General features: G+C 34.0%; 1 long non-coding RNA gene across 1 annotated transcript; it reads left to right on the forward strand.

Moving 5' to 3' along the window:
- The first annotated feature begins 748 nt into the window (after window positions 1–748).
- LOC132622422 (uncharacterized) lies at window positions 749–3,608 on the forward strand. The gene is made up of 2 exons (XR_009575891.1): window positions 749–1,562; window positions 3,164–3,608. It is a non-coding gene; the product is annotated as an uncharacterized LOC132622422 (long non-coding RNA).
- Window positions 3,609–13,285: the final 9,677 nt, after the last annotated feature.

The following is a 13,285-nucleotide window of genomic DNA, read 5'->3' on the forward strand; positions in this document are numbered from 1 at the left end:
ACCAAAATGAGAACAGGACGATAGCTAGATATCAGTTGACCACCGGTTACATACATGAGGACATGAGGATATGAAACTAAGGGATGAGTTTGATAGAGAGTTAAAGGAATATGTGTTGACACCCAATTTTGTCCCGTCTTCCCTAAATATTTATTTAGATTTTAGTATTTTTGGCAATTTAAGGAATAATTATTTATATTTTACTATAACTATTAACTTTCATTAATACCGGTGTTCCGTTATTCTATTACGGTCACTAGCTGTTATTATTACTACTGTCGCTACTGTCTTTATCAATTATTATTATTATTATTATTATTATTATTATTATTATTATTATTATTATTATTATTATTATTATTATTATTATTATTATCACTACCAATATTATTATAATTTGCATTATAATTATTTCAGCATTTTTACCACCTTATGCGCACGCATTGCATTTATTTTCGCACCATTAAATAATATCTATCATTTATTGTTGAACTTTAAAAAATATTTTGCACGACTATCACAATGTCATTGTCTAAGCATTAATAATTACGTATTTTATATTAGGTAATATTTTAGTCCGTGTTAATTCAGTCCATAATTAAATCCTAAAAGTATTTGGACTAAGGCTTAATTGGTGAAACCAGCCCACATTTTAATTCACTACCCAGCCTACATTTATTCATCAGCCCATTTTAATACCCAACCCAACACATTATTTGAACTGACCCGGTCCAGCCCAATGACCCGACCCGGGTCAGTAAACAAAAGAACCCTAGGGTTCTTTCACCTGCAGTGGCCGCCTCCCCCCATCTTTCCTCTTCCCTTCTCTTTCTTCGTCTCTCTCTCTCTCTCTCCTCGGCCAAAAATGGCGATTCCACAGACCCCTTTCGTTCCCACAGACCGTGCATGGTCGATTTAGGGAAAAGAATTTAATGCTCGACCAGGGTCAACGTTGAAGAGTTTGTCTCCTTTTCTCCCTCTGTTCTTTCGATCTGAAACGTTTTAATGGACTTCGTCCATTTGTGAATTCAAATCACGTTCTTCATTTTTTCAAGTACCGATTTTAATGGTTTTATCCTTTTATCTGGGTATTCTGATCAAGATAGTCAAAGGCTACAAAAATCCTAACGTTGAATCGAAAAAGGCGGGCCCAATTTTTTTGAAATTCCAAACCCCCAGCAAACCCTAATCTGTTCCTATAAATAATCGTCTCTGGGTTCGTTTTGAAACAAGTTTTACAGATCGGAAAATCCCCCTAAAAATTTAAGAACTCTTTTTAGCCGAGAAATTCCCCTCAAAATTGAAGCAAGTTTTTTTTCTTTTCAGCCGCAAAATCCTCTCCAAACAAAGCACAAGTTCAAGCCACCTGAAAATTCCCTAGAAAGATTAGTTTATTTTAGCGGTGGTAGCATGGTTCGATATAAAAAATAAAAAAATCTAAATCATATTCTTTGTTTCCGCACTTGGTTCTGTTTGGACTCGAGGACATACTAACTCGGCGGGTTCGAAGTGATTCGAGGTATATCGAAAGCTCGCGCCTCACTTCGCTGCACCCGAAGAAGGTAAACTTTCTTCCTTTTAGTACAATGCCTTCAATTTAGTGTGTATGTCTGTATGTTTAATGTTTTGGTTGTGTTTGTTTAGGTTAGTTTACGATTAGTCTCAATGAATCTGCTTTAGGTTTGATTATTGTGGTTAAGTTGTTGGTTGCTGACCACGGTGTGGATTAACTGGTTTGTCTGATGATTGGTGTTAGTTCATATGAGTATGCCTAATTAGTTTGGTCATTTACCATTTGTTCAAGTAATTGGTCAATCTGTTAGTTTCCATGAAATCAGTCAGTTAATTGTTGGTTCTCCCGAAAATCCATTAAACTTGCTATGCCATCGTTTGAACCATGTCAAAACATCATTAGATGGGGCTGTACGATATTTTATATTAGGATACAAAATGTGAAACCTTCTGTTCTCTAAGTGTACACTAAAGACCACTGGCCTCTCATCCTTGTTGTTTCAACTGGTGATCTTGACTGTTGTATGCATCTCCCATTATGCTGCTTCTTTGTTTCCGGTGTGGTCTTTATCATTCTTGACTATCCAGGGCATAACATGCCTAATATGAATCCTCTAGGACAGTTGGTTGGATGTCTTGCTGAGCATGATAACCTTCTTGTAGATTACTTTCTTGTACATCTGGGAATTATATCTTAAATAGGTTAAAAATGAGTTAAAATCCATGCACTGTTGAGCCTAATATTTGTTAAGATCAGTATGCTGAAAATAACTATGCATATCGGACCGGTTGTGATCACTCTCTAAGTGGCCTAGATAATGGACTTATTAATTAATGATTCATTTTAGTATAATCACACTTCCTTAGTTTAGTGACATCTTCTCATTCTAGCTGATATTTCTTCTTGTTTATAGCTTTATTTAAGTGTCTTTAGGCCATTATTATGCTCTAAAGTTGTGTGTTTGAATTCTGGAAAGTACACGAGTATGAATTTTGCTGTGCTGCCTATCTGCTTGGCTATCATGTTTGTTTGGAGTCATGTTTAATGCTTGTAGGAACTCCCCTATGCTACTGTGCTGTTTCGGATATTGTGCCTGCTCTTTGTTAATTATTGGTTGCTGTAATATAACGTTGAGACTATACTCGGGAAATCATCGGTTTTAAAAAAATAATAGATGCTGTAATGTTAAGCCTAGCTGTTACTGTTTCGATGTTTCCAGAATTGAATTTCTGTGTTTGGCATAGTTGATTGGTTGTAATATTTTCAATACACTCATAAATGTTTTAATCTTGCCCAGGCAGTGAGGTTGTCTATCCATGCATTTTAAAGTATATTCATGAGAATACATTAATAGGGAGGTTAGATTGGTCATTACGGATCAAGCTTGAACCCTCCTCAGTGTTAGCCATGCCTGGGATTCATGAAATCCCTTGGAACTTGTGCAGCATCGGGAAGGCGGGGGTAAAAGCTTTTCGATATTGACCTTCTATACATCCTTATGGGTGTGTATACATGAGGTATACTTGAATATACACAACATATATACATAACCTCTTGAATTGTCTTAAGTTTATATTTTATATATTTAACTTTTTCATCGATTAGATACTAATTCTTTTCCTTTCGTTCTATGCATGATCATCGCATTAGAGTCCGAGAGACTCGTTTTCCTCCGCATTTGGAGTTGGGCTAAAAGCCCAACATGATTCCCCTCGTGTCCAGCTCTGTCCGCGCAGCAAAAAAAAAGAGACGGAATAAAAAATATTGGGCCGTGGCCCATCAACAGCAGCAACTCGCCACAGTGGCCTTAGAAATGGGCCAATCCATTTTTTTTCCTTCTCTACTTTATTTCATTGTTGTGTATTTTGATTTGCCTTGACTAACCTTTATCTTATTTCTTATGCCTACTTAACTTAGATAAATTATAATGGGATTAGTATGGAACTTAGTTTAGTATAATGGATAGGATAATCAACAATTCCATAGGACCTATTTTCTTTTTTTTTTTTGGAATATCAAAATTACTGATGGCATCTATAATATTTATTTTTACAATTTCCAAAATGGCATAATTATATATTTAAGTTAAAGGGAATCATGATTTACTCTTGCAATCTTAGAAACTTGAAGACGACGCTAATACGCAAAAAAAAATAAACTCAAGTATACTCTATAAGCATTTTCTTAAGGTTCGTCCAGTTACATGTATTTTCCTTCGCCAAATGTAGCTAAATAAAAGTGATGAATAGAGGAGGAAATTCATGTTCTTTCATCATATTACAATATATGCCTAGGCTTTTCTACATGGTAATATTCATATAATATAATTTCTATCTAAAGTTTACATTTACTAAATCTTCTCTTTAAAAGTTATTATTTATAGGCAAATCATTATATTTTCTACAAGTATTACTTTAAATAGCATCATCATTACTCTCATTTAAAGCCTTAATAGCATTTACAAGTATTATTTTAAATAGCATTTTGTTTAAAGCCTTAATATATTTCTAAGTTTCATTTTAAACAACGTTATTATATTTTCACTTTAGTAATATTACAAATCATTTTCTTAAATTTTTAACACCTTATTTAAACCTTAATTAATAAACTTAAGTTTGGCCGGTAAACCGTAGTTAACGGATCCTAGAGGATGCCTAACCCCTTTCCTTTAGGATGACTAGAACCCTTACCTAGAATTGAAATTTAAGCAGACCATTAACAAAAGTATATTTAGGCTTTACCTTAGTTAATAAAATAGGTGTCCTAATTCACCATTAAATTAATTAGGTGGCGACTCCTAAAATAAAGCAAAAAATAGGAATCTCCAATATGTTGTACCTAATTTAACCCATTTAAATGGGGTATAACAATATAAAAGAAGACTAATGATCCTATAGTATAAGAGCATAGAGATCAGGAACTAAAGGAGGATAACCATTTCAAGAAATTAATGATAGCATTGTAAGCTCGCAAGCTACAACATTCGAGGATAATTGTTTCTAAGGGGGGGAAGGATGTTACACCTCGCACTTTCAGAGCATGAGCATGCCACGTATTTCACCATATTAATGGAGTATCAAAAACGTCCCGTGAATTTTTGAAAGGAACAAGCCATGGGAAGTACGTAACAAAGAAGTAAAGGATGAATTATGGTTTCGTAAGTCGTAACCGGGAAGGACAACCTTGGAACCAAAGGACATGACCCTTATCAAGTATAATTAATGATAAATATCATGCATAAAAAGTTTCAAAAGATTCCGTGATCAAGCAAATTGAAGAAAATAAATTTGTCGAAAATTTGGAAAAAAATTTGGCAGAATTTTGGATAGAGTTTTGGGTCAACTTTAGAGAGGTATATCTCATGATATATCAGGAGTTTTGAGGTGTTTTAAAATACTAAAATGATTCGACGAATGTAGGTTCCAACGCAACAAACCGTTCGTTAATATTACATCGGAATAGGGAGTTATGAGCGTTTTAAGACGGACTGCCAGAAGTTTGCGAATCTACGCGATTCTCTAGAAACTCACTTAAGGCCCACTAATTCGGCCCAATGGAGCCTAATCCGACCCACACACCTATAAATACCCCCTCTAACTCATCATTTTTCATCAATTTCTCACCATCTCTCACCTCCACACCTCTCTAGAACTTCCCACAACATTTATCCAATATCCAAACCTCTTTAAACTTATCCTAAATCCTCTAGAATATTCTTCCAACTTCTACAACATGCACATATATTCCTACAAGTCTATATGACAATTTTGGTCATTTTTATTTCATTTTTAACATAGCCTCAAGTCCTAGGAAGTCCTAGAAACTTATCCAAACATATTCCAACATATTTCCAAGACCAAACCAAGGATCAAAGTGAAGATTAAAGTGGTTAAGGGTTTCCAAGTGTGGTCTACACTTGTCTCCTCTTCTTGAAGATGTTGGGGTGAGTATTTTTAAGGTGGAGAAACCATGGAATTGAAGTGTTCTTAAATTTTGAGGTAAGATTTCATCTTAGTTTCATGTTTATGAGTTTTTTTGGTAACTTTGTTAAGATTTGAGGAGAAGAAAATGGAAGGAAAAGTCCAAATATACATTTGATGATATTTTGAGTTATAATTATTAATATGTTTTGAGCATAATATTGTTATGAGGGATAATAATGATGTTGAGGAATTGTCGTATACGAGTGTATAAGGGGTTATATGAAGTTGTTACGGATTGATTATGAAAAGAAGTTTTGGGATTAAATTAAGTATAGTTTGAATGTAATCTTTTAATTATGGAATTGTTGATGTTTTATTGTGTTTTAGGAGTTGTTTTGAAGATTGGAGGGAGTAGAAGATATAAGGGAGATGCTTCCCGAATTTCGGCAGATTCTAAAAAGGGTTTAATTTGAAGGCTTAAAATAAGCATACGATGACAAGCCTAACAATAGTATGAATTTTCTTAAATGTAAATTTACAACTCGGAAGGATAAGCATTGAGTAGTTAAGGAGACGACAAGGTATGTTAAGGCTAATCCATTTTTTTCTAAAGGCATGATTCTTTTCTTATGAACCTAAACATGCTTTCCATAACATCCTTATTCCCAAAAAACTAAAAGTTCATGATTCTCAAAGTTCTTATGATAGATGAGTTCTATGATGATAATAATGATGGTGATGATCCCATTCTAGAAATTCCAAAGCTTATGGATTGGATGTTATTATCAGATTATGGAGTTTGTTTCATGAGTTTCTTGATTTTATCCATTGTTTTGATCTCACCTCATAATACTTGTTTCTTCGAGGTGAGATATAGCGATGATGATGATTTAATTTCTAATGCTATTCAAGTTCATCGTTCTTGATACTCTTATAACACTATTGATCTCATCCTACGATAGTTTGTCCTCTAAGGAAAGATATAGTGATAATGATAATGATGTGCTTTTATTTATGTACTCTTATATATGGGTGTGTGTGTGTGTATATATATATATATACACATAAATATTTATGTATAGTCATGTGTGACATCGAGCCTATATGGTCGGGTACGAAATATATTGCGCGCGCACCACTGCAGTTGGGTACGGACGTTACTGAGTCCTATTATGACCGGGTACTGATATTACCGAGCCCTATTATGACCGGGTACCGATATTACCGAGTCCTATTAAGGCCGGGAACGGATATTACCGAGCCTTGTTATGGCCGAGTACCAATATTATATAGGTATGTATGTGGATATATGAAATGTTTTTTTTTAGAAAAGGTTAAATAAGCATGATGAATGTCTTAAAAGGTATCATGAGGGATAAACGATTCTTTTATCTTACACTATTCTTCGTGCTTTTATCATGTTACTATTCATGCCTTACATACTCAGTACATTATTCGTACTGACATCTTTTTATTTGTGGACGCTGCGGTCATGCCCGCAGGCAGGCAGGGAAACGGATCAGATCCGTAGATGTTTATCAGCTGATTCTCAGGAACATTCCTCTTACTTCGGATCTGCAGTCTATTCGTATTGGTCTTTATGGTCACTTGTATTCTATGTAGAGGCTCGTAGATATATGTGTACAGTTAGACACTTCATAACCTTATTAGTTCATATTGTTATATATATTTTGGCAGCCTTGTAGGATTGTGACGATGAGCATAATTGTTGAGGATTATATAGAAATGTGCCGTTATCTTGTGACATATGCTCTTATAGATCATGATACCCATGAGCTATTTTTGTGGTTCACCTAGAGATAGTTATGAGATGCATGTTCAGAGGTGCTCCGTAGGTTAGTTCCGGGTGCCCGTCATGGCCAGAGGTTTGGGCCGTGACAAATTTAACATTATCATAGTATCCTTTCAAAGCAAGTTCTCTGAAACCACGACAATTTTTTGGCACATTCTTGTGACATATTTACTCTAATAGTTCTAATTTTTTTCTCTCATTACAAAGACTACCAAACTGCAAAATTAATAAAACAATAACACAGAACTTATAGCTATACTTGGCATAACTTACTATGTTACATATTTATGGAACATAACTATACTTTTTAATAATTAAGTTTAGTAGCTATAATATTATATTTTTACAACTTATAGCTGTCCACTTTTTTAATCACCTATTTTTTAGCTGCACACATTTCTCTCTCTTCCATTTTCCTGAATTTACTTTTCTAACTCCCAACCTCCCCTAATTTCGTGCTTTTCAAATCAGTTACTGATTTGGTTCACTTCCTTTTTTTACTCTGTATTAACTATTCATTAATTTCAACCTTTAGAGTCCCAATTCAACTCCATTACCTAAAATATATAAGATTTTCTTTTATTTTTTGCCTAAAACATAGAAGACTCAAACAGTTCATCCCATCATCATCATCACCATTCCGTGGTGATGTTGTGCCAAAGGATGTGAATGCTGTTGTGGCTACCATCAAGACTAATTAAGTGCACCATCCAATTTGTTGACTGGTGCCCTACTGGATTCAAGTGTGGTATCAACTATCAGCCACCAACTGTTGTTCCTAAAGGTGATCTTGCCAAGGTGCAAAGGGCTGTATGTATGATTTATTTGTTGGGTTGTATTTTCCTTTTGGTGTTCTGTTGCTGCATTTTAGATACATCCACTGCTATTTTGTATTTCAATGGTGTCTTCTGTGTTGAAATATGACTTCTGCTGCTATGAAAGTTTAAACTGCTTGTTTGTGTGAAAAAAAAATGCCTTTCTCTTTCAACACTCAATTTCTCCATACTAAAGAGTGATCGTGCTGACATGGATATTGAAGTAGATGAAAGCAGTACTGGTGATAGTAATAATACTAATATGCTGACGAGGCAACTATTCCCAGAATCACAAGGGACCAGGATTAATATTCATCAAAGTCAATGGTTGAACTTGTTTGTGCCGAAACCTTCTGTTGATGAGGAAGATGATGGAGAGGTATTTTTCTTATTAATTACCCTATTTTTCACTTCACGAGATATGTATTTTACTTGCATTTTAAGTATATTATTATCGTATTTTCTGATGAACTTCAGTTAATTTTTCATTTTTTTCAATTCAACAGATCTATATTTTGCATGCATTTTAAGTATATTTTTGTCGTATTTTTTATTATTTCAATTAGTTTTTGTGTTTTTAATTGTGTTTTATATATTTTTTTTTACCTAATTTGTTACTTGCATTTTAAGTATTTTTTTATCGTATTTTCTGATGAACTTCAGTTAATTTTTCATTTTTTCAATTCAACAGATCTATATTTTGCGTACATTTTAAGTATATTTTTGTCTTATTTTTTATTATTTCAATTAGTTTGTGTTTTTAATTGTCTATTATATATTTTTTCTACCTAATTTGTTACTTGTAAATTTATGCGATTTTGAATTTGTGTTTACTTTTTATCAAAGTATATTTTGTAGTATATATTTAGTGTATTTGAAGTGTATTTTTATAGCACAGTCACACACTGTTGTAGTGACAACCACAGTGCATTTGACATTGATATATTTGCATTATATTTATAGTATATTTTTAGTATATCTTGAATGTGTTGTTATTTATTGTGGTTAATTTGTTATGTTGTTATTTTTTCATGTTTTGTTAATGTAAAGTTTCAGTATATCTTGACGCATTCTAGCTGAAATTGATGCAAATTTTCTCCGTATGAGATACGACGCAAATCGACAAGGCAACCCTGAATGCATTTATTGATAACGAGCAACCACCAATACCCTGTCAAGGCTACCGTTGATTATGATGCAGTGATTTTAGTAGATGTTCAGGAGTAGATTTGTAGACAGAACAGTTTATGTTTTAAGTTGTTTTTTTCACTGTTGCGTCATTATTTTTATGAAGATTTTAGAAGAAGTTTTATGTATTTTGGTAATGATCCCGCTTGTTTTATAGTCTAATCATAGATTTGAATTCTGTTTTTATTACATTTATATTTTTCTTGTATAGTTACTGCTAAAAAATTACAAAGTGCATTTCAATATCAAGTTTGTATTTCCTACATGTTTTCACTATATTTTATTGATGAACCAGGAAGAGTTCTATGCATTTTCTCTATAGATTCATGGTACACTTGAATTCATTATTGAACCATAAAATCCATTTTTCTGTACAATATACTTCAAAAATTAAAGAACAATTTTAATACTCCTAAAATACACACAAAATACAAGTGAAATATATTGTAAATATATTCATTACGATTCAAATCTTATGGATAAATTAGAATACACTAAAAAATACAATCATAATACAGATAAAATACAATGAATCAAAAGCCACCCTTAGGGATTAAAGTTTTTTTATGGAGTCAAGTTTTCCCATCTTATTAAAGATACTAAATAATATTCAATATCAGCTTATTGCACTCAATAACTAATATTTTTTGTAACGAACATTTTGATTTTTAATAATGTAATTTCATTGAATATTTTTAATAACGAACACAAAACCGATGGTCATAGCATCAGGAGACAATCTCAACTTGTCACTATGCAATTCAGTTGATGAACAAATCAAGCTTTGCGTGATTTATGGAACATTAAAAAGAGATTTTTTTTTTTAGTTATATTTTCAGAAAAAATATGAAGAGAGTTTTTGAATTCAAATTTTATGTGAATGATTAGATGTTGAATGAGATATGTGATTAGATATGGAAGAGAATGACATCTGCATGATTTATGGAACATTAAAAACAGATTTCTGTTTAGTTTGCAAAAGATTTTTTTCCTTAAATAGAGGCATTATTTGCTCAACAGTTCCGTGTATTTAGTCTGTATTTTGGCTATATTTATGCGACGCGTCCAGGACCTAAATATAGGAAAAACCAGCTACGAATTGCAAATAATGAACTTGTAGTTATGGCTTGTTAGAAGCAGCTAAAAGGTAGCTATTTGAGAAAATTTTACAAGAATATATACCTCAAGTATAAATAAACCAGTGGAGTTCCAGCTGCAGGCCCTTGTTCTGCTCTATATCTCTGTAAGCCCTATTCAAGCGAGCTTTATGAAATCAGAGCAAATTATTGGAACATGCTAGTAATGCATCCACTTTTAGATCCGAATTTTCAATCTCTTCCTCATTTCGCAAAAAATCCCAAATACACAATAACAAAATAAAGTAGAAGAATATAGCACCTTAAGTGTAAATGAACCATTAAAAGTTTCAAGAGTGACCCCTGTAGCCCTTATTCTGCATTCTTCCACATCTTGGGTACAAATAAATTGTCACGCCCCGAACCATGGCCTGGGCGTAATACGACACTCGGGCCTTGCTTGCATGTGTCAGAGCGAACCTCATGGCTTGCTTGTCAACATGGGCATCAAAACGATATAATCTATATGATGCAATTTAAATGAATCATGAAAATGTAATAGTCTGCAAACATGAAAGCATAACTGACTCTGTGAGTTAATATCTGTCTATGAAACCTCTAAAACATGTCTGAATACTAACTATCAGGACATGGCCCTGGACTACCATAAACTGAATACTAATGCAGACTCCATGTTGAACCCCGAGAGGAGTGGGGCTCACCAATAAGCTGATAACTGAGGTGATCCTACTGCGTAGGTGTATGCTCCTGAAAATCGGTATCTGCACCGCGAAGTGCAGGCCCCGGGCAAAAGGGACGTTAGTACATGGTGAATAGTACTAGTATGTAAAACGTGCTGAAATGAAGAACATGACACAACATAGGTATAGGACATGAACTGAAACTGAATGTAACTTGAACATGAGCATAAAACGTGGGTAAAGTCTGAAAACAGTAAATAAATAGAAATACATGTATATAAAACTGCTTGTAATGTGGGGAATGCTATAGAATAACCGACAACATGATCTGGTACTTGCGTCCTACCAGCAGAACACTCACACCTTGCCAGGGATATGAGATTCAAGTAATAATAAGCATGTAAGGATCCAAACTGCATAATGAAGGTGTTGCCTCCTTGCTGACAACCCTTATCCTACGATGGCTACGTAGTTTCAGGCTATCTGAGCCTTCTCGGTTAACTAAGCAACTCCCAAAAATATGAACATGATATAGTTGGCTAAGAAGCCCATGATTTTCGTGAAATAACTTGAAATAACTTGTAAATAACTTGTAATATGGTTTCATGAAATATCTTGTAAAATTCTTGCAAACATGTTCTTGATTCATGAGTAATAACAATAGTTCATAGTTATATATATAATTGACTTGAAAACATGCTTGGAACTTGTTACATAAAATCATAAAATTTCATATAAACATAATGAGAACACATGAGGAAGAATTCATGATTCATGGATTAAGCTAGGGTTCCTAATAACCGTAATGGAAGATTAGGAATACAATAACAAATATAGATACAAAATTTATGTACATAAATACATAAATATGGGCTACCAATATGTTGGGTTTACTGCCCTAGGATTTGAACTTCATGGATATCAAGAAACGGAGCATGGGGAAGAACGTAGAGATTTCCACATATGGATGGAAGTTCTACATACCTTAATTGCTCCAAAATCTTGGATTAAAGACTTGAATTTTGGAGAAGATTTCCTAAATCTTGATTTCTTGAACCTTGAGATTGGTTTTCTTGAAAACCCTAGTTTAGGAACAATGATTTCTTGCTTAGATTATTAGAATGTATGTTAGAATTGAGTTGGAAGGGTTTGGATTGACTTACCTTGATGTCTTGGATTGTTGCTAGGGCTTGGAATTGTGAATAATGAAATAGAAGAACTCAAGGCTTGGATTTATACAAAAGTGAGGCGGAGGTTATATGGACATATTATACGGTCCGTATAAAGTTATACGGTCCGTATAATATGACCATATTTATCATGGCTGAACAGAACGTCGATTTGGAGCGTCCTGAAGTACGGACGAGTTATACGGTCCTTATAAAATTATATGGGCCCTATAACAGGTTCGTATAACATGATCAGTGAACGGACTGCACTATAATCCTTCAGTAAAATGGCCATAATTCTTTGTACAGATGTCCCCTTGACCCCCATAATATACAGTTGGAAAGGTATTTAAAAGGTCTACAACTTTCAAGAAGGAAGTTTTCACAAATGCCTAACTCAAGTACCCGAAAACAGGCCATAAGTACAGACTGTCCTAGACTTAGACAAATTTAGAAGGCCTTAAGAACTTCACTTTTTGGTTTGACTTCAAAACGACTGTTTGTCACCTGAGTTCATCCCAAATAGATTCGTATAGCTAAAATATCACCTTTATACTAAATTTATACATTCATACCTAATTCGGATTTACGGGATGTTACAATATCTCCCCCTTGGGATCCTTCGTCCTCGAATGATGGGTCTTGGTTAAGAATGGGACTGGACATGGCTTGAATACATGAATGTGAAGAAACATGACATGAAACATAAAATCTCAACATGATTACGTGGGAACATGGTCATGGACCATGAGAACTAAATATGTCATTACATAGAAACATACATGGGAGCATGAAACTGAGTCGTACCTACCTGAATGAGAATCGTGAAACAACTGTCCTTGATTTATGAATAGAGATTAAGAATCACTGCTAACTACGGAATCTAGAAAATTTTATGGCAGGACTTCCTTCATAATTCAGACCCTCACAACATTTCTCAAACGCCTGCCAGCTAACTAATGTACCAATACACAACTCACAGGGTATCTTATTACGCATGATGTGACATAACGTGATTTCTGAATCTTGAATGTGGCTAACATGAATACTGAGCTGGCCTGACACACGGATATTAACTGAATGATTA

This window comes from Lycium barbarum, chromosome 12, assembly GCF_019175385.1.
Source record: "Lycium barbarum isolate Lr01 chromosome 12, ASM1917538v2, whole genome shotgun sequence".
Classification (NCBI taxonomy): domain Eukaryota; kingdom Viridiplantae; phylum Streptophyta; class Magnoliopsida; order Solanales; family Solanaceae; genus Lycium; species Lycium barbarum.